This window comes from Bufo gargarizans, chromosome 5, assembly GCF_014858855.1.
Source record: "Bufo gargarizans isolate SCDJY-AF-19 chromosome 5, ASM1485885v1, whole genome shotgun sequence".
NCBI classification, from domain to species: Eukaryota; Metazoa; Chordata; class Amphibia; order Anura; family Bufonidae; genus Bufo; species Bufo gargarizans.
Genome location: NC_058084.1, coordinates 195,527,782 through 195,555,074, shown reverse-complemented (window position 1 = coordinate 195,555,074; position 27,293 = coordinate 195,527,782). Strand labels below are relative to the sequence as shown.

The 27,293-nt window shown below is 43.4% G+C and overlaps 1 long non-coding RNA gene across 1 annotated transcript in view; it reads right to left on the bottom strand.

Annotated features, from left to right (window-relative positions):
- The window catches only part of LOC122938637, a 113,231-nt gene extending 92,989 nt beyond the window's left edge, over positions 1-20,242 (bottom strand). The window contains exons 1-2 of the long non-coding RNA XR_006390043.1: positions 20,185-20,242; positions 16,690-16,783 (exon numbers count right to left, since the gene is read on the bottom strand). This is a non-coding gene — a long non-coding RNA (uncharacterized LOC122938637). The remainder of the gene's footprint in view (positions 1-16,689; positions 16,784-20,184) is intronic.
- Between the last annotated feature and the right edge of the window lie 7,051 nt (positions 20,243-27,293).

Below are 27,293 nucleotides of genomic sequence, written 5' to 3'. Positions count from 1 at the left end.
TGTTGGACCGAACGAATGAACAGAGAAAGGCCCTCAAGGATTTCTTGATGATGCAAGCGGATAGGAGTACTCCACTGTGTAACTTCGATTTCAGCCAGTGGCAGCTAATGCATGACACCTGCCGTTTGCTCAGGCCCTTTGAGGACTCCACTGTATTTGTCAGTCGTCAGGACTACAGGATGAATAACGTAATTCCACTGCTTCATGTCCTGAAACAGATGCTGGTAACAATGGCTGTTCAGGGGACAGGAGATGTGTTGCCTATATCTCACGGCCACAGGAGCTCTGTTGAGGCTGAACTGGAAAAGGAGGAGGAGGGGGAGGAGGACATTAGAGCACAGGCAATGTGTAGAGAAATGGGTGGTTTTTCTACTCATCTGACAGGACAGGAGGAGCAGGGTCAGCCAGAGGAGCTACAAGGCGATGGGCAACACGAGACAGAGGACCCGGACACACCCTGGCAGTATGCAGTGGATATAGAGGCAGGGAGTCCCTCCGAGTCACTTGCACAAATGGCCCGATGCATGCTCACTTGCTTATGTAGTGACAGCCGAATTGTCACCATTCGGCAGAGGATGACTTCTGGCTGTCCACCTTGTTGGACCATCGCTACCGGTCCAGAATGGGGGCCTTTTTTACACGCACCGAGAGGAGGACAAACTGAACTACTAAAGAGACATCCTATGTAGCCAGTTGGCCGCTGCCTATCTGTGCCATTGCCCATCCTCTGGCAGGTCGAACCAGGAAGGCCCTCTGCGCTCAGGTTCCCCTGCCATGGCTGCTGGGGAGGGGTGGGGTGGGGTGGCAGGAGCAGTACTAGCTCCATCAGAAGCAGCCTAAGTCTACAGTCGCTGATGAGTAGCTTTCTTCACCTGCATAGTGAAGAATCTACTCACCAGCAGCAGCAGGTAGACCTGGAGCAGGACCTGAACCAGCAGGTGGTGGCATACTTTGAAAGCACCCTGCCACCCCACATTGAAGATCTGATGGACTACTTGGTAGCCAAACTGGATTTGTGGCTGCAACTAGCAGAGCTTCCACTGAAAAAGCTGTCCTGCCTGGCCAGAGTGGGTATTTAGTGTGGCAGGGGCCGTAGTTTTACCAAGGAGAACTTGCCTGTCCATCCAAAAGAGTGGAGAGACTGACTTTTGTCAAGATGAATCAGGTGCGGATCAGCCAGGATTTCCAACCACCAATTTCTGATGCATCAGACTAGATCATCCTTGGTGCCACACCAACTCTTTGAAAAAAGAGACCGGTTTCTTCTGACTACCTACCTCAGCTACTACTCTGATGCTGCAACCTGCCTGATGCCAAACATCTGATGCGAAGTGCTCCTTCTTTTACCCACCTTCGTCAGCGGGTACTGGTATTGCAACCCACTGCTCCACTCTGATACCGGTTCACTTTGTGGTCTCCTGATGCAGCTGCTGCTGCTATCTCCACACTATGTCACCTTGCCACTCTGTGGTCTCCTGATGCTGCTACTGCTGCTATCTCCACACTATGTCACCTTGCCACTCTGTGGCATCCACCTGCTGCTGCCATCTCCGCACTATGTCACCTTGCCACTCTGTGGAATCCACCTGCTGCTGTTGCCATCTCTGCACTATGTCACCTTGCTACTCTGTGCTTTCCTCCTGCTGCCATCTCCACATTATGTCATCTTGCCACTCTGTGGTCTCCTGATGCTGCTACTGCTACAGCCATGTCCACACTATGTCACCTTGCCACTCTGTGGTATCCTCCTGCTGCTGCTTCTGCTGCCATCTCCACACTATGTTACCTTGCCACTCTGTGGTCTCCTGATGCTGCTGCCATATCTACATTATGTCACCTTGCCACTCTATGGTCTCCTGATGCTGCTGCCATCTGCACAATGTCAACTTGCCACTCTGTGGAATCCTCCTACTGCTGCTGCTACCACCACACTATGTCACCTTGCCACTCTGTGGTCTATTGATGCTGCTGCTGCCATCTCCCCACTATGCCACCCTGCCACTCTGTGGTATCCTCCTACTACTACTGCCATCACCACACTATGTCACCTTGCTACTGTGTGGTATACTCCTGCTGCTGCCGCCATATTAACATTATGTCATCTTGCCACTCTGTTGTCTCCTAATGCTGCTGCCATCTCCACACTATGTCACCTTGCCACTCTGTGGTATCCTCCTGCTGATGCTGCCATCTCCATACTATGTCACCTTGCCACTCTGTGGTATCCTCCTGCTACTACTGCAATCTCCACACTATGTCGCCTTGCCACTCTGTGGTTTCCTCCTGCTGCTGCCATCTGCACACTATGTCAGCTTGCCACCCTGTGGCATCCTCCTGCTGCTGCTGCCATCTTCACAAAATGTCACCTTGCTACTCTGTGGTATCCTCCTGCTGCTGCCATCTCCACACTATATCACCTTGCCACTCTGTGGTCTCCTGATGCTGCTGCTGCCATTTCAACACTATGTCACCTTGCTACGGTGTGGTATCCTCCTGTTGCTGCTGCAATATTCACATTATGTCACATTGCCACTCTGTGGTCTACTGATGCTGCTGCTGCCATCTCCACACTATGTCACCTTGCCCCTCTGTGGCATTCACCTGCTGCTGCCATCTCTGCACTATGTCACCTTGCCACTCTGTGGCATCTACCTGCTGCTGCCATCTCTGCACTATGTCACCTTGCCACTCTGTGGCATCCACCTGCTGCTGCTGCCATCTCTGCACTATGTCACCTTGCTACTCTGTGCTTTCCTCCTGCTGCCATCTCCACATTATGTCATCTTGCCACTCTGTGGTCTCCTGATGCTGCTGCTGCTACAGCCATATCCACACTATGTCACCTTGCCACTCTGTGGTATCCTCCTGCTGCTGCTGCTGCTTCTGCTGCCATCTCCACACTATGTTATCTTGCCACTCTGTGGTCTCCTGATGCTGCTGCCATATCCACATTATGTCACCTTGCCACTCTATGGTCTCCTGATGCTGCTGCCATCTCCGCAATGTCAACTTGCCACTCTGTGAAATCCTCCTGCTGCTGCTACCTCCACACTATGTCACCTTGCCACTCTGTGGCCTATTGATGCTACTGCTGCTGCCATCTCCACACTATGTCACCTTGCCACTCTGTGGTATCCTCCTGCTGATGCTGCCATCTCCATACTATGTCACCTTGCCACTCTGTGGTATCTTCCTACTACTACTGCAATCTCCACACTATGTCGCCTTGCCACTCTGTGGTTTCCTCCTGCTGCTGCCATCTGCACACTATGTCAGCTTGCCACTCTGTGGTCTCCTAATGCTGCTGCTACTGCTGCCATCTCCATGCCATGTCACCTTGCCACTCTGTGGTCTCCGGCTGCTGCTGTCATCTCCACACTATGTCAGCTTGCCACTCTATGGCATCCTCCTGCTGCTGCCATATCCGCACTATGTCACCTGGCCACTCTGTGGTATCCTCCTGCTTCTGCTGCCATCTCCCCACTATGTCACCTTGCCACTCTGTAGTATCCTACTGCTGCTGCTGCTGCAATGTCAACACTATGTCACCTTGCCACTCTGTGGTTTCCTCCTGCTGCTGCCATCTGCACATTATGTCACCTTGACAATCTGTGGTTTCCTTCTGCTGCTGCTGCTGCCATCTCCACATTATGTCACCTTGCCACTCTGTGGCCTCCTGATGCTGCTGCTGTTGTCATCTCTACACTATGTCACCTTGCCACTCTGTGGTCTCCAGATACTGCTGCTGCTGCTACCATCTCCACACCATGTCACCTTGCCACTCTGTGGTCTCCTGATGCTGCTGCTGCCATCTCCACACTATGTCACTTTGCCACTCAGTAGTATTCTCCTCCTGCTGCTGCCATCTGCACACTATGTCACCTTGCCGCTCTGTGGTTTCCTCCTGCTGCTGCTGCCATCACCACACTATGTCACCTTGCCACTCTGTGGTCTCCTGATACTTTTGCTGCTACTGCCATCTCCACACCATGTCACCTTGCCACTCTGTGGTCTCCTGATGCTGCTGCCATCTCCACACTATGTCACCTTGCCTTTCAGTGGTATCCTCCTGATGCTGCTGCTGTTGCTGCCACCTCCACACTCTGTCATTGGGCCGCTCTGTGGTCTCCTCATGCTGTTGCCACCTCATCAATATGTCATAGGTCCACTGTGTGAATTTTTCATGCTGTTTCCACCCTCCCCACTTCATGACTGGGCCACTATTTTGCCTTTCAGTCTTGTTGACATCATAATTTATTTGAACTTTCTTCTGATCTGTCAGAAGGAAGGAAAAATGAGACGCACAACAGATCCTGTCTGTGCAAAAGCTATGATGATGCTGCTACTGCCATATCCACACTATATCACCTTGCCACTCTGTGGTATCCTGCTTGTGCTGCTGTCATCTCCACACTATGTCACCAGGGCTGGTGCAAGCGAATCTACATTTTGGTGCCCCTCATGATTCATGTCCATTTATTCCACCCCCATCATTTTACATTTCTGCCCCTCATGATTCATGTCCATTTCTTGCCCCCCCCATCATTTCACATTTCTGCCCCTCATGATTCATGTCCATTTAATGCCCCCCATGTGCCGTGCCACTATCATAGTGCCATCCTCTCCCTCTGCCCCCTAATGTGCCAGTATCATGGTGCCAATAGCCCCCCTCCCCCGTGGAAGTAAATTAACAGTCCGGTATAAAAAAAAAAATGCTGCGTGCCGCTCTGTGACTGTGACAGTGAGGGGGCGGCCGGCAGGGCTGCTCAGCACACAGGCTCAGCGGGGTAAGTGCAAGTTAATAGTTTTCCACCCCCCCTTCTCTTCGCCCTAAAGCAGCCGCTTGGGCTGCCTTATGATAGAGCCGGCCCTGTATGTCACCTTGCCACTCTCTGTTCTCTTGATGCTGCTGCAATTTCCATCTTCCCACTATGTCACCTTTCGACTCTGTGGCATCCTGCTTCTGCTGCCATCTCCACACTATGTCACCTTGCCACTCAGTGGTATCCTCTTGATGCTGCTGCTGCTGTTGCCACCACCTCCACACTCTGTCATTGGGCCACTCTGTGGTCTCCTCATGCTGCTTACACCTCATCAATATGTCATAGGTCCACTCTGTTGACCTCTCATGCTCACCTTCCCCACTCCATGACTGGGCCACTATTTTGCCTTTCGACCTGGCTGACATAATTATTTATCTGACCTTTCTTCTGATCTGTCAGGAGGAAGGAAAAATGAGACGCACAATGGATCTTGTCTGTGCAACAGCTATAAGGCCTGTATGGTCCTATCAGAATTGGCTTATGATTTGGTAGCCAAAAGCAGGAGTGGGTATAAAACACAGAAGACATGCAAATATTCCATTCACGTGTCATCTCAGTTTTAGATCTGCTTTTTTGGGGGGCATTAGCAATACTGATGGATTATTGACCAAATGCTGACTGAGTGAAGGCATATGCTCCACAGACAGGATCCGTTTTTTGTGGGTTATTTTTCTGACGGATCAGAGGAAAGGCAAATTAATCAGTGACGTCAACACAAACTTACTGCTGACATCCTCTCCACTCTCAAGGGGGCTCTACTTGTATAAGCGTTTAATAGAACAGGTTCTGTAGACATCTATGTGGAATCAGCTGACAACGGTGTAAAAGGACTGCACCTCTTCTTGACACTAATAAAAAGAGAAAAGGGTCCAGCTCGATTAAAATGTTACCTTTATTTTTCAGTACAGATAAAAGCCAGTCACACTCCAGTCTACATGTTTCGGATCAGGGACAATAGCGATCCTTCCTCATGACACTAACATCGACCTGTAAGGCTGAGTTGATACTTTAGTTATTTGGTTAGTTTTGGTCCCGTGACTGCCCAAATAATTAAAATATGCAGTGATTCTAAGAGTGATCCCTGTCATCTGCATGTCATACTTACTCACAGTATTATTTCGCTACCACAGCAGACTTCCTATGTGTGTTATGGCAAGGCACAGTGTTCTACATCAGTATAAAGGCTCTCTGCAGCCTGAAAATAGCTGTTTTTTTAACATAATTCGCCGCAAATTAATTCATATCAAAGCGAAAAATTTGAAAAATTCGCTCATCTCTACTGATGATGGTGGAGAATTTCCTTCCGATGTGACTCCATTTGCTGAGGCTGACCAGGTGCCAAACTGCATGACAACCCTGTGCTTTGCATAGGTAATATGCTGGAGGACCACTCAGAACTGTGCCTATAGTGGCGGTTGGGGACACCATGGAGAATCAGGAGAACATTGACGCAGAAATCCCATGATTACAACATGGAAGTGGCATTGCCATAACCTAGTCAAGTTTTTGGTGTGCCTGGACTGGAACCACATTTACCCAGTGCGCTGTAAAGAACATATATTGTCTTTAGCCATAGTTACAGCTCCAAACGTCATCGCTGGCATAAACTGTACCAGACAACAACAGGCTCAAAGACTGGACCACCTTATGCACAACATACTGTATGTGTGCAGCTTTTTGGGGGGAGAAGTAATGGCTTGGGACACTCCACCCATAGGTGGGCACAGACCATCAGTTCTCTGAAATATTCAGGGTCCTTAATATGGAAAGGGAGGAACTATAGTACCAGCATCTTGGCCAGGTGCATGTTCAGCTTCTGAGCCGTTGGGAGCGCATGCATACTGTTGTCTCTTTGCAATCGCCTTGGTGATTGGTTGCTAACAAAACACGTGATGAAGAGTAGAAGGAGCAGGAGCATCAGGAGCAATAGACGAAGGGAAGGAACAGCAGCGTCCTTCTGCTGAGGAGCCCTGACTGCTGGAGAAGGCATGGGGGCCACTGGGAGGTACAGCGCTCACTGTATCAGGCTGTACCACTCTATTAGCTCCATGCTTTTCCCAGGCCATTTTATTATGACACTCACTCTGTTGAAGCAGGGCTGTGGTACCAACATTAGCACCCTGACTGTGTTTCACCTTCTGTCCACATATCCTGCATACCACCATGCTAACGTTCTCCGGCGACTTGATAAAAAATTCCCTCACTGCTGATTATGGCATTTTACCCCCAACACTCCATGCTGACTGCCTGCAGCAGCCTTTATGAACCCGTGCACTGCTAGTTGTTTCTACAGATGGTCTACCGTGGGCAATTTTGGCTCCAGTTCTCCCACTGCTTTCATTCTGCTGGCTCATCGGCATGCTGCATCCCTGCTACTATTCCATGGGCCTGCTGCCGCTTTCACCCCCTGATGATGATATCGGCTACATCATCATCCACTAATGTGTTTTTATCACTTATGTCACACTCACCAGTCTCATGGCCATGTCTCCGACCACTCCCAATACGTGCTCGTACCCAACTGTCATGATCACTAGTTGCACGTCTAAGGGAGGATGCAGCACACCTCTCCTCTAAGTCTGTGCTAGCCTTTAGCTGCTCACTGTCATCACTAAGCTCCTCCTCGCTGAAAAGCAGAGCAGAGCCAGCAGCATGCATTACTTCTCAAACAGAAGAAGCAGCAAAATAAAGGGGCAATTGCAGGGCGGATGAGGGCATAAAGGTTGTTCCTGGGCCATGGAAACTAAGTATGGTGTCAGAGGAACCTTCCGATTTATGGCTGTGTGATTCCTGATGATGTTGAAGAGTGAGTCATCCATTCCAGTACAGCTGGATTGTTGGTCAAAACACTACCGCTGGATGACAGTGGCAGCTCTGGCCTATTGTTGAGGCTGGTGCTACCACCGCTTCTTCTTCTGCTACTTGTGACCGCTACAGCAACATTTTTGCCACTGCCCATCCCTGAGGGTCCAGGCAACTGTCTGTTGACCAAAGTGTACAGTAACTGAATCAGTAATGTAACAGATGAAGTATGAATGACACAGCAGACTGAACACCATTGTGCTACGCAGCCAATAAACGTGAGGGAAAGTATTGGCACTCACTGTAATGCCGTAGCCATGTTGGTTACTGGCATTACAGTGATTAGCTGGTCGGAACGTGTCATTGGGTGCTGTATAGCACCCAATGACACGTGGTTCGGCTCAGTCTTAGTCAGGGAAAGCTGCAGCAGAAGGGACAGATAGTATAAGGACAGGAATTGTTTTGTTTTTTTCATGCAGGGTTTACTGTTGAAAGGTGTTAGAGACCCAAAAGTCTTTTTAAGGACTATTATTTTATCTGGCTGCAACCTGCGTTAAATTGCATGCAATTGTTTGGCCGCTGCTGACAGTGACACAACTTCTGCTACATCTGTTGTGTTACATTTGCGCATCCTAAATATCTGCTACATTCATCGCAATTGTTTGGCCACTGCTGACAGCGACATTACCTGCGCTTCATCTCCTGTATAACGTTTGCGCATCCTAAATATCTGTGACCTTTAGTGTATTTTTTTCTTAGCCGCTGGTTACAGCGACATTACCTGCGCTACATCTCCTGTATAACGTTTGTGCATCCTAAATATCTGTGACATTCAGTATAATCTATTTGGGCATACACTTACAAAACCTACGCTACTGTATGTGTGACATTCTTGCAAGCATATATACCATTTAATATATTCAAGGCGAGCAGTTAGGGACAGGGAAGTGGTCGTGCTGCTGATGGCGCATGCAGAGGCCATGGCCCTGGGCGTGGTAAAACTGTGCCTGCTGCCAGAGTACAAGAAACACACTCATCCACTATACCTAGCTTCATGTACCAGTTTGCAGGGTGGCGCAGAACTCTCCATTTGATAAGTGCTAGGAAATTTGTCTCTGGAATAGGTACCTTATTCTCTAGGCCTTTGTGGCCCATAGCAAAGTGTCATGCCTTCTTTTTTTTCCTCCCTGTTGAATTAGTCAGCTAACCGCATCGAGGCCCGAAGGGTAAGACTGCGTGTACACAAGACTATACATCATCATCATCATCACTCTCAGGGTCGATTCACACGTCCACAGTGGCAATGTGCGTTCCGCATTTTGCAGACCGCACATTGCCAGCACTAATAGAATATACCTGTTCTTGTCCGCAAATGCGGACAAGAATAGGACATGTTCTATTTTTTTGGGAACGGAATTGCGAACATTGTGCTGCCCCATAGAAATGAAAGAGTCCGCAATTTCTTTTCGCAAAATGCGGAACGAAATTGCAGACGTGTGAATGGACCCTCAAAGTCACACCAGTGTGACCAGATGGTCAGTTGGATTGCAGCAGATAATGCTTCCAGTCGGTTAAGCACCACCCTGTCTTCCACAAAGTCCAGTCAATTTTTTTTTTCCCCCCTTTCAAATACAATTAAAATCACATTTCAATCAAGAGGGCATATGGGGTCTTCTGGACCACCATCAAGGACAATCAGTCTAGTACAGTACCATACGAAGCCCTTAGCGATAAGCCTCATACATCTCAAGAAAGAATAACATGACAAGTACATTGAACAATAAAATATACTTTATCTGAATACCTTCCCCTGTACTAAGATCTTCAAATTGCCCTGCATATACACCCTACTGGGGTATATAGGCTTTCCCAATCACTTGAGACCTCGCTTGTCCTCGAGTTGATGGCCCTCTCAACCAATTTAGCGGCAGCTACTCTTTTCCTAATTCCCCTCCCATTCTCTTAATCCCCCCCCCCCAAAAGGAAATAAAAAGAAAGAGAGGATTCCCTCTCCCCTCCCTCTCCCTAATACCCTCTGAAATGGCTTCCCCCTGCTCGCACACCAAAATACTTACTTCTCCTCCCTCACCCATCCTTCCCACAGTTTGTCAAATTATATTTTTTTTTTAGTTTTTGACGCTATATTCACTCTTTCACATGCTATTGAACTTTTTATTAATCTCTCTCACATTCTAATCATTGGAGGTTGTTTTTCAGCCCAGTTTTTTTTTACTATACACCGTCTAGCTTGGAATAATAAAGTGGTAGCCAACTCTCTATGACTAATTTGCTCTATATCTTACATGTCTCCTAGCACACATATTTCAAAACTTCGTGGATGAATCTTATCAATTTGTGAGATAACTTTCAAGAAATCCTGGATGTGTATACAACTCCACAAAAGGTGTACATCATCTACCCCTAGCTCTTCACATTTATGGCATTTCCACACCTTATTTTTATAAAATGTCATCAGCTTTTTTGGGGTGTAATATAATCAATGAATAATAAAAAAAAAAACAGTGTCAGTCTATGCGCCAGATTCCTAGAGACTCTCTTTATTCCTATCAAGATTCTCTTCCATCTTTCAGTGTTCATCGAATCTACCACCTCTTCCCATTTCTCCCTCTCTACCATATTTCCCTCTCCGTCCACTTTCTGCTGTATTAGAATGTTATATACCATGGAGATTTTACGCTTTTCCGTTGTCATCTTAATCATTTTTTTTAGCGGCTGAGGTAGATCTCCTATATCCCTTACATCTCGCATACATGATCTTATTGCGTGCTTTAACTGCAAATAATTTAAAAAAAAATCCTTATCTAGGACTCCACAATTTTCCTTCAGCTCTTGAAATCTGTCCCAGTCTATAAATCCCATATTCCTGCCAGTTTTTACTTTCAATAGGCTCCATGTAGCAAAGTGTCGTTATGAAGATCGGTATCCTGCCAATATGATTTAATCCTCAACCATGATTTATACATCAACTTTATTGTGGGCATCTTCCAAAAATACTCATGTTATTTTAAACCAGCCTCCAATACCTGATATACATTACACCCTATAAGCCCTTTATCAATATTCCCTATAATTCCTCTATAACTCAGAGATCTGTTCCAACTCCCTATATTCTTAACCTGGCCTGTCAAAAAATATAGTCTTATATCGGGGACCGACAAGCCCCTTCTTCCCTCAGGCCGTTGCAATATTTGCAACCTAATAATCCTGGGTTTCCTCCCTCTCCATATTAATTCACTAAATAGACTCTCAATTATCTTATAGAACTTCTTTGGTATCTCTATTGGTGAGTTCCACAGTATATAGTTTATCATTGGAAGCAGACACATTTTGATTAGAGAGATTCTTCCTGTCATTGAAAGGGTCAGTCTTTTCCAAACTTGCACCTTTTCCTTTATTCTGTTTATTATAGGTGCACCATTTAATTTTATATATTCCTGTAAGTTACCAGATATGTTAATTCCCAAGTATTTAATTCTCCCTTCATTCTTTATAACCTGTAGGGGTCCTACATCTTGGTCTCCTAAGGGGTCCAGTGGTATACAAGCTGATTTGTCCCAATTTATCTTCAATCCTGCTACTTTCCCATATCTTTCAAAGTTCTCAAAAATATACCTCATTGAGTCATGGGATCCTACGAACAACATCACATCATCAGCGTACCTTGAAATTTTTTGTTCCTCACTATCATATTTGAAACCTATTATCCTGTCATCTTGTCTTATAATTGAGGCTAAAGGTTCTATTGCTAGAGCGAAAAGAAGGGGCAACAAAGGGCAACCCTGTCCTACACCTCTTTCTATTCTAAAAGGATCGGACAGTTTATCATTTACAATTATTCTAGCGGTAATATCATATATTGAAGTTCTATCCAAGAAAGAAAACTTCTCCCAAATCCCATTTTCTTCAGTATGGCTATCAAGAACGGCCATTCAATCATATCAAAGACTTTCAGAGTGTCTATAGTCGCTATTAATCTCTCTCCACCATTTTTTGGATTAAACTGCATATTTAACCCCTTAAGGACTTATGACGTACCGGTACGGCGTGTTTCCTGAGTCCTTAAGGACCCATGACGCACCGGTACGTCATAACTTTAAAACTAGATTGCGGTGCGGTGGGGGTTAATAGGAACAGGATGTCCGCTGAAATCATTCAGCGGGCATCCTGTCACAACTCCAGGGGGGTCATGTGACCCCCTGTATCGGCGATCACCGCAAACCGCAGGTCAATTAAGACCTGCGGTTTGCGGCTTTACCTGCGGTTTGCGGCTTTACCTGAGGTTTGCGGCAGCGATAGGCGGTGCCATCGGCTCCCCATGTGGCTGTAGGGGGGACCCAATGGCATGGAAGGCAGCGCGATGCCTTCCTGAGGCATCGCACTGCCTTCCTGTGACGTGCCTGTGAGATCCAGCCCCCTGGATTTCACAGGCCGGAAGCTGTATGAGTAATACACACAGTGTTACTCATACAGCCAATGCATTCCAATACAGAAGTATTGGAATGCATTGTAAAGGGGATTAGACCCCCAAAAGTGGGACAAAAAAAGTTGAAAAAATAAAGTTTCCCCCCCAAAAAGTTAAAAGTTTCAAGTAAAAATAAACAAAAATGTAATTTTCCCCAAATAAAGTTTAAAAAAAATTGGTAAAAAATAGGGGGGAAAAAGTGTATATATTAGGTATCGCCGTGTCCTTATCAACCGGCTCTATAAACATATCACATGAACTAACCCCTCAGATGAACACCATAAAAAATAAAAACTGTGCTAAATAAACCATTTTTTGTCACCTTACATCACAAAACAGCAAGCGATCAAAAAGGTGTTTGCCCACCAAAATAGTACCAATCTAACCGTCACCTCATCCCGCAAAAAATGAGCCCCTACCTGAGACAATCGCCCACAAAATAAAATAAAAAAACTATGGCTCAGAAAATGGAGACACTAAAACATAATTTTTGTTTAAAAAAAGCTGTTATTGTGTAAAACTTACATAAATAAAAAAAAAGTATACATATTAGGTATCTCCATGTCCGTATCGACCAGCTCTATAAAAATATCACATGACATAACCCCTGAGATGAACACCGTAAAATATAAAAAATAAAAACTGTGCTAAATAAACAATTTTTTGTCACCCTACAAAAAGTGTAATAGCAAGCGATCAAAAAGTCACACGCACCCCAAAATAGTGCCAATAAAACCATCATCTCATCCCGCAAAAAACATACCATACCCAAGGTAATCACCCAAAAACTGAAAAAATTATGGCTCTCAGACTATGGAAACACTAAAACATGATTTTTTTTTTGCTTCAAAAATGAAATCATTGTGTAAAACTTACATAAATAAATAAAAAGTATACATATTAGGTATTGCAGCGTCCGAGACAACTTAGTCTATAAAAATATCACATGATCTAACCTGTATGTATGAATGTTGTAAATAAAAAAAATAAGAACGGTGCCAAAACAGCTATTTCTTGTTACCTTGCCTCACAAAAAGTGTAATATAGAGCAACCAAAAATCATATGTACCCTAAACTAGTACCAACAATACTGCCACCCTATCCCGTAGTTTCTAAAAAGGGGTTACTTTTTGGGAGTTTCTACTCTAGGGGTGCATCAGGAGGGCTTCAAATGGGACACGGTGTCAAAAAAAACGTATGGCATTCCTTTCCTACTGCGCCCTGCCGTGTGCCCATACAGTGGTGTACGACCACATATGGGGTGTTTCTGTAAACTACAGAATCAGGGCCATAAATATTGAGTTTAGTTTGGCTGTTAACCCTTGCTTTGTAACTGGAAATAAATTATTAAAATGGAAAATCTGCAAAAAAAGTGAAATTTTGAAATTGTATCTCTATTTTACATTTATTCTTGTGGAACACCTAAAGGGTTAATGATGTTTGCAAAATCAGTTTTGAATACCTTGAGGGGTGTAGTTTCTTGGCTGGGGTAACTTTTATGGTGTTTCTACTCTAGGGGTGCATCGGGGGGCTTCAAATGTGACATGGTATCGAAAAAAACAGTCCCGCAAAACCTGCCTTTCAAAAACCGTATGGCATTCCTTTCCTTCTGCGCCCTGCTGTGTGCCCATACAGCGGTTTATAACCACATATGGGGTGTTTTTGTAAACTACAGAATCAGGGCCATAAATATTTAGTTTGGTTTGGCTGTTAACCCTTGCTTTGTAACTGGAAAAAAATTATAAAAATTTAAAATCTGCCCAAAAAGTGAAATTTTGAAATTGTATCTCTATTTTTCATTAATTCTTGTGGAACACTTAAAGGGTTAACAAAGTTTGTAAAATCAGTTTTGAATACATTTAGGGGTTTAGTTTATAGAATGGGGTCATTTTTGGGTGGTTTCTATTATGTAAGCCTCGCAAAGTGATTTCATACCTGAACTGGTCCCTAAAAATTGGGTTTTTGAAAATTTTCTGAAAAAATTTCAAGATTTACTTCTAAACTTCTAAGCCTTGTAACATCCCCAAAAAATAAAATATCATTCCCGAAATGATCCAAACATAAAGTAGACATATGGGGAATGTAAAGTAATAACTTTTTTTGGAGTTATTACTATGCATTATAGAAGTAGAGAAATTGAAACTTGCAATTTTTTACAATTTTTTAAATAAATTTGGTAATTATTTATAAATAAAAATATTTTTTTTACTTCATTTTACCAGTGTCATGAAGTACAATATGTGACGAAAAAACAGTCTCAGAATGGCCTAGTTAAGTCAAAGCGTTTTAAAGCTATCAGGACACTGGTCAGATTTGCAAAAAATGGCCAAGTCCTTAAGGTGTAATAGGGCTGAGTGCTTAAGGGGTTAAAAAACATCTGATAATATTATCTGATGTAGTTTGACCTGCCATAAATCCTGTTTGATCAGTGTGAATGAGAGACATTACCACATTTTTTAATCGTTGTCAGAATTTTATTATCTGTATTAATTAAAGAGATGGGTTGGTATGAGTCCATTAATCTAGGATTTTTATCATGTTTTAATAATAGGGTTATTAAAACTTCCCGTAACGTATCGGGTAAGTTCTTATTTTCCTTTGCAACGTTCCACATCTCTAATAACTTAGGAGATAATCATTTCCTGTAGTTACTATAGACTTCATAGGGGATGTCATTCGACCCTGGAGCTTTATTTTTACTGATTACATCAAGAACCCTATCTATTTCTTCTAGGTTAATTGTCATTTCCAAATCGTTTCTCTGTTCCACTGTTAAGCTATTCAAATTTATATAATTTAATCTAGTTTTGTATATTTGTTTGAAATATTCCTTCAATAGCCGTTTTTATCACCCTGTTCTTCAATTTCCTGTCCATACTCATTTATTAGGCTGCAAATGTAATTCTTTTCTTTTTCTATGGATACAATAGATGCTAGTCTCCGTCCCGGTAAATGACCCTGAATATAGTGTTCTCTTACATAATTTTGTTTTTGCTTCTCCGCTAGCAAATATAGTTCCTCTTTATTCTCTGTTTGTTTCTCACTCCAGTTCTTGTAATTAATCTCTGTTGGATTCTGTACATATTCTTTTTCTTTTATTTTTAGGGCTCTAAACCTGCGTTCTTTTCTTCCGGCATAGAGTTCCGTCGTCGGGGCTCTATGCCGGAAGAATACTAATCAGTTTTATCCTAATGCATTCTGAATGGAGTGAAATCCGTTCAGGATGCATCAGGATGTCTTCAGTTCCGGAACGGAACGTTTTTTGGCCGGAGAAAATACCGCAGCATGCTGCGCTTTTTGCTCCGGCCCAAAATCCTGAAGACTTGCCGCAAGGCCGGATCCGGAATTAATGCCCATTGAAAGGCATTGATCCGGATCCGGCCTTAAGCTAAATGTCGTTTCGGCGCATTGCCGGATCCGACGTTTAGCTTTTTCTGAATGGTTACCGTGGCTGCCGGGATGCTAAAGTCCTGGCAGCCATGGTAAAGTGTAGCGGGGGAGCGGGGGAGCAGCATACTTACCGTCCGTGAGGCTCCCGGGGTGCTCCAGAGTGACGTCAGGGCGCCCCAAGCGCATGGATCACGTGATCGCATGGGGCGCTCTGACGTCATTCTGGAGCGCCCTGGGAGCCGCACGGACTGTAAGTATACCGCTCCCCGCTTCTACTATGGCAACCAGGACTTTAATAGCGTCCTGGGTGCCATAGTAACACTGAAAGCATTTTGAAGACGGATCCGTCTTCAAATGCTTTCAGTACACTTGCGTTTTTCCGGATCCGGCGTGTAATTCCGGCAAGTGGAGTACACGCCGGATCCGGACAACGCAAGTGTGAAAGAGGCCTAACTTCATATTCTAGCCTATCAAAATACTCTTACATATAGACGTGTACTTTATAAAAAAAAAAACTCTCATAAAAGCTTTACCTGTTTCCCACACCATCTAATTGCCCGCAGTGCCCTCTTTTTTTCTGAAATTTTATTTAATCTCACTTAAAATCTTATTGTGATGCCCTTTAAGATTAATCTAACCTAACTTAATTTTTATTGGAATCCTATCCCCTATCCTCTCCTCCCTAATATTAACCATGAGTGAGTTGTGATCCGATATACCTCGTTGTGCATATTTGACTTTAATAATATCATATAAAGCAATCCTATTTATTATTGCCATATCTATACGTGATAGCACTTTATGTGTTTTAGAAAAACAAGAAAATGTCTTTGCTCTGGGATTCTGCAATCTTCAAATGTCAATCCAATCCAATTCTAGTGTAATATTTTTTAGTCTAGAATTCATACTTGGTACCTTATTTCTTTCCAACCTACATCTATCTATTCCCTCCCCTATTACCGTATTGAAATCACCCACTATCACTAGTTCCCTATTACCCCTATTCATAGAAAAATTGAGGATTTTTATCAGCACATCTATTGAAAAGGGGTGGGGGAGTATATATATATATATGTTTGCTATTATCCACGGTTTATTCTCCATTATAAAATTCATTATAACATATTACCCCTTATCTATTTTTACTTCCAGCACATTTATTTTTATATCCTAATGAATCAGCCTACTTACCCCTCTTGAATATGAGGAATACATGAAGTGATATGCCCTCTGTATCCATGGCGTCATTATACCCGGTATTTTTTTCTTTAGTTAAATGCGTTTCCTGAAGACATATTATTGAAGGTAAAACCTTATTAATCACATTAAAAACTGCTATTCTTTTTACTCCAACTCCATTCCTCTTATATTCCATGACACTAGGCGCATAATTATGTTTTCAGATAATTGTTACCTGAGGGATTTTTATTCTTCCCCATAATAAGGACAGGGGCCAGAAAAGTAAGAGAGGGAGCCACTAGAGAGAGAGAAGAAGAAGAGAGAGAGAGAGAGAGAGAGAAAAAAAATGTACATCCACCTCCCCGTATTCCCCACCAATTGATCCAGTGGCTATACATTTGCAAGAAAACGTATTTAAACCCTTTGGATTTCTGCAAAAATTGGTCATAAAATGTGATCTGATCTTCATCTAAGTCACAACAACAGACAATCACAGTCTGCTTAAACTAATAACACACAAGGAATTAAATGTTACCATGTTTTTATTGAACACACCATGTAAACATTCACAGTGCAGGTGGAAAAAGTATGTGAACCCCTAGACTAATCACATCTCAAGATGAGATTGGAGGTGTTGGTTACAGCTGCCCTGCCCTATAAAAAACACATACCAGTTCTGGGTTTGCTTTTCACAAGAAGCATTGCCTGATGTGAATAATACCTCGCACAAAAGAGCTCTCAGAAGACCTACGATTAAGAATTGTTGACTTGCATAAAAATATCTACAGGTTATAAAAGTATCTCCAAAAGCCTTGCTGTTCATCAGTCCACGGTAAGACAAATTGTCAATAAATGGAGAAAGTTCAGCACTGCTTCTACTCTACCTAGGAGTGGCCATCGTGTAAAGATAACTTTAAGAGCACAGCACAGACTGCTCAATGAGGTGAAGAAGAATCCTAGAGTGTCAGCTAAAGATGTATAAAAGTCTCTGGCATATGCTATCATCCCTGTTAGTGAATCTACGATACGTAAAACACTAAACAAGAATGGATTTCATGGGAGGATACCACAGAGGACGTTTACAGTTTGCACAAGAGCACCTGGATGTTCAACAGCAGTACTGGCAAAATATTCTGTGGACAGATGAAACCAAAGTTGAGTTGTTTGGAAGAGACACACAACACTATGTGTGGAGAAAAAGAGGCACAGCACACCAACATCAAAACCTCATCCCAACTGTGAAGTATGGTGGTGGGGGCCTCATGGTTTGGGGCTGCTTTGCTGCATCAGGGCCTAGACGGATTTCTATCATCAAAGGAAAAATGAATTCCCAAGTTTATCAAGACATTTTGCAGGAGAACTTAAGGCAATCTGTCCACCAGCTGAAGCTCAACAGAAGATGGGTGTTGCAACAGGACAACGACCCAAAGCATAGAAGTAAATCAACAACAGAATGGCTTAAACATAAGAAAATACGCCTTCTGGAGTGGCCCAGTCAGAGTCCTGACCTCAACCCGATTGAGATGCTGTGGCATGACCTCAAGAAAGCGATTGACACCAGACATCCCAAGAATATTGCTGAACTGAAACAGTTCTGTAATGAGGAATGGTCAAGAATTACTCCTGACCGTTGTGCACGTCTGATCTGCAACTACAGGAAACGTTCGGTTGAAGTTATTGCTGCCAAAGGAGGTTCAACCAGTTATTAAATCCAAAGGTTCACATACTTTTTCCACCTGCACTGTGAATGTTTACATGGTGTGTTCAATAAAAACATGGTGACATTAATTTTTTTGTGTGTTATTAGTTTAAGCAGACTGTGATTGTCTATTGCTGTGACTTAGATGAAGATCAGATCACATTTTATGACCAATTTGTGCAGAAATCCATATCATTCCAAAGGGTTCACATACTTTTTCTGGCAACTGTATGTGCCACTGAGTATCTTACTTAGCATGATAACTCCCCCCCAGGTCACCTCCCCATCTCCTCCTCTTACCTCTGTCCATCCCTCCCCTCCCTCAATTCTCCTCCTCTCTCCCCCATATTTCAAGAAACATTTTTCCTTATCCACTGCTTTGCTTCTTCCGGTGTACCAAAAAAACATGCCTTATCCCTCCACTCTACACAGAGTTTTGCTGGGAATAACATTGAATATTGCACACCTTTCTCACGGAGTTCCTTCTTTACCTCTATAAATCTACTTCTATCTTGTAAATTTTCTCTAGCATAGTCAGGAAATAATGATACTGGTGACCCATTATAATCCAATTTGCCCTTTTTTTCTGGCTCTATGAAATATTTAATCTGTCTTTTGAAGGCATTATTAGCTCAATCAAAATTGGTCTAGACCTTGTGCCCGGTGGGGGAATTTTATTAAACAATCTATGCGCCCTTTCCACAAACTCTGAGTGTTTTGACAAATATTTTCCCAACATCCCTAGCAACCAATCCTGTATGAAAGAGATCATGTCTTGACTTTTGCATCCCTCTGGGAAACCCAAACATCTTATGTTAGACCTCTTAGATCTCTCTTCTTACTATCGCTAAACCAATCTAAGAGTCATGTGTTTCATTTCATTAAAAAAAATAACAACATCAATAAATGATTTCCATGATTATAGCATATGTCCCTTTCAGATTTCCTCTTTACCCTCCACAGTTATAATCCCGGGGGAGAGGAAGAACTACGCCTTGAGGCAGTTCATGCCTTCCATGCAGTTAATATGTATGAACATTTCAATTGCTGCCCTAATTATTTCCCAGCATATTATATATCCACCATATGTTCATTCATGCTCTATGTATTGTAAATTTCTCATAAACAACCGTTGACAAGCATATCACGCTTATCACATAGCGTTTTCTCACTAATTAAATAGAAAATTGCGGCACATGGCTTTTCATTTGCAGTTCAAGGCATTTTATTCATGTCACATCACACAGAATTCATGATCCAGTAATTTCTCAGAAGCGCAATTGATTATAGGTATTAGATTACGTGACCGGACTTTTCGGCCTGTCAAGGCCTTCTTCAGTGGTCTATTATCTATGGCAAAATAGCATAAATGCTATGAGGCACTGGATATATTCACATAAAAAATTTGATAAATAAAAGGGAAACAAGTGCATATTTAAATAGGATACATATAAACAAGTACGGAACAGGCAGGAGTACATGTAGCATCCCGCGCTCAAAACGAATACATTACAGAATTTATATAAAAAGGAGGAAATGTGGTAAGTCTGGTGGGAGGAGAAATCATCCATAGACATTACTTGTATATAAAGTATAGGATGTAGAATAAAAGATGTATAAATGGTTCATCCCAGTGAAAGAATGAGGTCCAGTGGGAAAGTGTGGTTAAGTATATAATATGGATTAAGTGGGTGGTTAAAAAGGGATCCAGGGGTCTAATGTTGGTGGCCGTTTGTAATGTAAATAGTAGGTATGAATAGCAGGGGGTCCTGGCGTCTCATGTTAGCAGCCGTTTGTTATGTAATTACCTTAATGCTGCTACAATGTGGCTCCGGCACTGGATCACAGAATCTGTGTCCGAACGCGCGCCTTATTTAAAATGTATGGGCTCCCTGGAGTGGCGATCACATGGTCCGGATGTCATGTGACGCAGGCGCCGCAAGCGTGAGTTCCATCTGTGCGTCTCTGGATTCAGCAAATCGGCAACTTCAAGCTTCTTCAAGCAGTAATGGATGATGCTATGTACCTAAAAGTAGGGTGACTCTATATAGGAGTAAAGTGTCTTCAAATTATATACTTATACTGGTGGAAACAGGGGCAATAAGAGTAGTATGGTTATATAATTAAAGTATTGGGTGTATACAGTATATACAATTGTCAATTTTCATATAGTGTACCATATTAGAGTGTATGACTCGTTAGGTACATATAGGATGATCAAACCCGGTACTAGGAATACCCTGGAAGGATTGGGAGGAAAGGAAAAAAGGGGGGGGGGGCAAAAGGGAGGGAAAAGGTGGGGGGGGAGACAGGGGGGGGAAGGGTAGATGGGGGGAAGGGTAGATGGGGGGAAGGGTAGGAGGGGGAAGGGTAGGAGGGGGAGAAGGGTAGGAGGGGGGAGGGTAGGAGGGGGAGAAGGGTAGGAGGGGGGAGGGTAGGAGGGGGGAAGGGTAGGAGGGAGAAAAGTTGGGAAGTGAAGGTATTTCTAACCCTCACTAGAAGTGATAAGTGTATCAACGGACCTGGAAGAGAGATGAAGAACGAGTTAGTATCCAAATATCATAAATACAATTTATGCATTTATAAAGAAATCACATTCACGATTAAGGCCATTCGGTGACAAAGTCACAAGTTTATAGATCCAGTGAGCTTCCCTTTGCTTTTGAAGTAAAGTCCGATTACCGCCACGTCTGGGTGGATCAGTCTGCTCCAATATTTGAAATTGCAATTACGAAATCTGGTGTTACCCATTCCAACAAAGTGGTGTGGAATGGGTAACATCACTTGTCCGAGTCTAATTGTGGATTTATGCTTACTTATGCGGTCACAGATATGTTGTGTGGTCTCACCTACATAGGCGAGACCACATGGACATTTCAGCAGGTACACCACAAAACTGGAATCGCACGTAAGAATCCTTTGATAGGGTATAGTCGTCCGGTTTGCGGGTGAGTGACATATTCACCCCTAATCACACTTGAGCATTGTGCACAATGAAGGCAGGGAAATCTTCCCTGTCTTTGGCTTTTAAGGAACATTTGTTTTGGCAATCTGGTGAAACTCCCTATATATGCTTTGACGAGTTTATCCCTAATGTTCTGAAGCCTCTTGTAGCATGTAAGTGGTGGCTGATGGAACTCTTCTATGTTAAGGTATGCTTTTGTGAGTATTGGCCAATTTTTTCTCAGTGCCTGATGGATCTTGGGTGTAAGGGGATGATAAGTGGTGACACATGCCACTCGTTTGGAATCAGTTGTCCGTGGTGGACTTGCTGTCCTCAGAAGGGGGGAAAGGTAGGAGGGAGAAAAGTAGGAGGGAGAAAAGTTGGGAAGTGAAGGTATTTCTCACCCTCACTAGAAGTGATAAGTGTATCAACGGACCTGGAAGAGAGATGAAGAACGAGTTAGTATCCAAATATCATAAATACAATTTATGCATTTATAAAGAAATCACATTCACGATTAAGGCCATTCGGTGACAAAGTCACAAGTTTATAGATCCAGTGAGCTTCCCTTTGCTTTTGAAGTAAAGTCCGATTACCGCCACGTCTGGGTGGATCAGTCTGCTCCAATATTTGAAATTGCAATTACGAAATCTGGTGTTACCCATTCCAACAAAGTGGTGTGGAATGGGTAACATCACTTGCCTGAGTCTAATTGTGGATTTATGCTTACTTATGCGGTCACGGATATGTTGTGTGGTCTCACCTACATAGACGAGACCACATGGACATTTCAGCAGGTACACCACAAAACTGGAATCGCACGTAAGAATCCTCTGATAGGGTATAGTCGTCCGGTTTGCGGGTGAGTGACATATTCACCCTTAATCACACTTGAGCATTGTGCACAATGAAGGCAGGGAAATCTTCCCTGTCTTTGGCTTTTAAGGAACATTTGTTTTGGCAATCTGGTGAAACTCCCTATATATGCTTTGACGAGTTTATCCCTAATGTTCTGAGGCCTCTTGTAGCATGTAAGTGGTGGCTGATGGAACTCTTCTATGTTAAGGTATGCTTTTGTGAGTATTGGCCAATTTTGCTCAGTGCCTGATGGATCTTGGGTGTAAGGGGATGATAAGTGGCGACGCATGCCACTCGTTTGGAATCAGTTGTCCGTGGTGGACTTGCTGTCCTCAGAAGGGGGGAAAGGTAGGAGGGAGAAAAGTAGGAGGGAGAAAAGTTGGGAAGTGAAGGTATTTCTCACCCTCACTAGAAGTGATAAGTGTATCAACGGACCTGGAAGAGAGATGAAGAACGAGTTAGTATCCAAATATCATAAATACAATTTATGCATTTATAAAGAAATCACATTCACGATTAAGGCCATTCGGTGACAAAGTCACAAGTTTATAGATCCAGTGAGCTTCCCTTTGCTTTTGAAGTAAAGTCCGATTACCGCCACGTCTGGGTGGATCAGTCTGCTCCAATATTTGAAATTGCAATTACGAAATCTGGTGTTACCCATTCCAACAAAGTGGTGTGGAATGGGTAACATCACTTGCCTGAGTCTAATTGTGGATTTATGCTTACTTATGCGGTCACGGATATGTTGTGTGGTCTCACCTACATAGACGAGACCACATGGACATTTCAGCAGGTACACCACAAAACTGGAATCGCACGTAAGAATCCTCTGATAGGGTATAGTCGTCCGGTTTGCGGGTGAGTGACATATTCACCCTTAATCACACTTGAGCATTGTGCACAATGAAGGCAGGGAAATCTTCCCTGTCTTTGGCTTTTAAGGAACATTTGTTTTGGCAATCTGGTGAAACTCCCTATATATGCTTTGACGAGTTTATCCCTAATGTTCTGAGGCCTCTTGTAGCATGTAAGTGGTGGCTGATGGAACTCTTCTATGTTAAGGTATGCTTTTGTGAGTATTGGCCAATTTTGCTCAGTGCCTGATGGATCTTGGGTGTAAGGGGATGATAAGTGGCGACGCATGCCACTCGTTTGGAATCAGTTGTCCGTGGTGGACTTGCTGTCCTCAGGTTATTTTTTTTTATTGAGTCAAGGAGAAATTGTGGGTACCCTCTGGTTCGAAATTTTTGTGTCATCTCATCTAGTCTCTCTACTTTTGTGTCGTTATCAGATACAATGTGGTCCACCCACATGTACTGTGATTTGGAAAGGGAATTTTTGGTGGCTCTGGGGTGACAGCTATTCTATTGGAGAAGACTGTTGCGGTCAGTAGGGTTGTTATAGAAGAAGAGAAATGTGACTCCATCTTGTCTTCTCTAAATGTGTAAAGAATTGTTAGAACATCTCACCCACGCACTGTTTCACCTTCCCCCGCTGTGAGTTAGGTTTTCTTATCTGTCCCAGGACAGATTCTGAGAATCCCTAGAACTAGTACAAACGTTCTTGCCTTATTCAGGGTCATTTGGCACAACTGCGTACATTCTTATATGTGACTGATTAAAACCTATTATTTGTACTTACTGCACGTACACATACCATATAAGAATGTTCCGGTAGTATCTGTATGAGTACCAATGTTTATCTTTATGATTGGTTTAACGCTGTTGTTATGCAAACTTTTCTACTGCCTATATAAGGCCAAGCAATAGCATAATAAAGTTAGAGTATTTATCAGTGATACCTGTGTGTGTCTGTTATTGCTAGCTGAGAAATATCTCTCCTGACGTCAGTTCTCAAACCAAGGTTGTTGTAGAGGTCCAGAAAGGTCCAAATCCTTTCAGTTTGGGTGCTACGTCCGGGATAGAGAAGGCCATCCTCATGTCCGGTAAGAGAGACATCCCTTTTGTCCACTGCCCGGTCCGAGGGCACTGGCCACATCTCTACCCGTGAGTTTTTATTATGTATCCGGATTACATTGTTAAGCCTTAAAAATAGACTCAGGGAGTTTATAATAAGTACTTGGAGTACTTTCATTAACGAGGCCAGCATTTGGAGTGCCATGCAAGGCATAGAATCTCAGGGAGATCTATCCGTAAGTTGTTTTGTGTCAGGGACACACCATAGGATCTCAGGGAGATCTATTTACTTTATCCAACTGTCGACAGAGATGTTTTAGTACCAGGGGTACATGTAAAAGAGACCTGACTTACCTTGGTTTGACGCCTATATTTAGAATATAAGATACATAGAGTGTTAAGATTCATGCTTTCTTCTCTATCCCGGTTGACAAGCAGACCAGACTCCCTTTTTGCTTTTTCCATTGAGCATTGTCAACTCACCTGGTGCAGTATGCCCCAGGGATATGCTGATTTACCTGTAGTGTACAGCATTGTCCTCCAAGCTGGTTTAAAACCATGGCACCCCCCAGGGTTCTGTACTCTTGCAATACGTGGATGATTTGTTATTGTGCAGTGTGTCAGAGGAGGCCAATGAAACAGATGGTTTATCTTTGTTGAAATGGTTGTATTTGTTGAAATGGCTGAATGTGGACACAAGGTGTCACGCAAGAAAATGCAATGGTGTAAAAAGCAAGTTGAATACTTGGGCTTTCTTCTCACAAAGGGAGAAAGGAGAATCAGCACAGAAAGAGTCCAGTCTGTTGTGGGCCTGGTCACCCCGCACACCAAGAAAGAAATGTTATCTATCCTTGGTATGATAAACTACTGAAGACAATGGATTCCTGATTGCTCCTACTATGACAATGTAATGAGACAAGCCACTCTGGCAGACATGCCAGATCTCATCAGGTGGTCTGAGGAAATGTTTAATGCATTAGATTAGTTAGAATATTCTTTAATGACAAGTCCAGGTTTGGGCCTCCCTGACTACAAACTCACATTCCACGTATATGCTCGACAAAATTGTAAAACCATGGCGGGTGTGCTGACACAATATCACGGAGGCAAGTTACATCCTTGTGCCTTTTTCTCAAAGTTGGTTCCAGCATCCGTCCAAGGAATGTCTGAGATCTCTTGCAGCCTGTGCTATGATGGTTAAGCTTGAAACGCCACTCACAATGGGACATGAGACTATCCTGTACACCACACATGATGTAGTAGGCCTTCTTAAAGGCATAATATTTACAATTGGCCACTCGGACCATCAGTGTCCCTTGGTTTACACGTGTTACTAATTCTAAAAAATAACTTTTATTACTTCTCCTTAAAATGTTTGCTTAGAACTCTATATTTTCCTATAATTAAAATTGTCAGCGTAGCCTGCCTGCCCAAACCCCTGAAGACGCCTGGTTGGCGAAACATGTCGGGGGGCAGTTAGTGAACTTAGCGTTTTAGCCAGCGGTAGCCTAGCCTCAATTCATGTATGAGAGAGATACAAGGATAGGCGATTAGTCCAAGAAGGTGGCACAGTAGTGAGACGCTGTGGGAATAACAGCGTGCAGTATATAAGCAGAGAGACGCCTGCATAATAAAGGACACATGAAATAAGCTATTGTGGATGCACAGAGCCACCTAGTGGACAAATTCGACAATTATTGATCACACTGTGAGTACATTAATAGGCAGGCAGGCAGGCTACGCTGACAATTTTAATTATAGGAAAATATAGAGTTCTAAGCAAACATTTTAAGGAGAAGTAATAAAAGTTATTTTTTAGAATTAGTAAGACGTGTAAACCAAGGGACACTGATGGTCCGAGTGGCCAATTGTAAATAATATTTGAACCAAGTCCCAACACGTGTTAGGGAGATTTGTGTAAAATAACATAGATTTCTTAAAGGCATAGACACACAGCACATGTCCGCACAAAGACTATCTGGATATGAGATTCTACTCCTCAGCAATCCCTCCCTCCAAATCAAATACGCAACACACAACTCAGGTCCAGCACCTATCTTGAATGCCCTATTAGGACTTCAAGGACCTGAGGATCACTTGACAGAGGCACATGATTGTATACACACCATACAACATGACACACATGTTGTCCTGGAAGCCAGACCCATCACATACCAATCTGCACAAGCAGCAAAATTAATTGCACTCATGAGAGCATGCATACTACATGAAGGCAAGCCAGTCACCATTTACACTGACAGCAGGTACGCACATGGTACCCATTTGGCAAAGGAGAGGATTTATTGCAGCTGATGGTAAGCACACCTCACATTCACAACTTGTCATACAACTTTTAGAAGCCATAAGATTTCCCTCACAGATTGCAATTGTCCACTGCAGGGCGCATACTGGTGGTAAAGATCATGTGTCCCAAGGAAATGCCCTGGCAGACGCGGAGGCCAAGAAGGCTGCACTGATGACCCCGGCCACATTGTAAATGGTGAATTTAGTACCTCCTTCACTTAAGTTAACTCAAATGCTTGTGGATCTCCAGTCCTCAGCTACTGATGATGAAATGGCCGATTAGTTTTTATCCAATCTTGCAGAAGAATCCTAGGACAGGATTAATCTGCAAAGAGGGGAAACCATGCATACCACAGCACAGCTCCCCTCTGTTCATTGCACATTTTCATGGAGTAGGACACAACAGCATTCAAACAACACACATGCTGCTAGCACAGAATTTCTATATTACAGGCATTAAACAGTTAGTGTCAGATTATGTGGGAAGGTATATCACATGTTTGAGGAACAACCCAAACACCAATGTAACCAGATTGATTAAAGCCCTAAGTGAAATTGAGGAAAAAGTTGCTTGTAAGTCTCCTTGTCTTCCACTGGAACCAATTCACCCATTCCAAGTGGGAGATATTGTGCTGATAAAGAAATTAAAGAAAGGAAAATTTGCAGGAGACTTCACCTACGGACCACCAACTACAGTGGTAGCCGTGACCCGCACAGCAATACTCATGGAAGAAGCACCTACTTGGATCCACGCCACCAGAGTAAAAATGGTAAAGGAGGCACCCCGAAAGGAGGTATTAATGGGGACAGACAGTCCTGACCTCGAAAAAGGACAAAGTGAGGTACTAACGGGGGCAGACAGCTCTGACCTCTACCAGGATGCACTCCCACA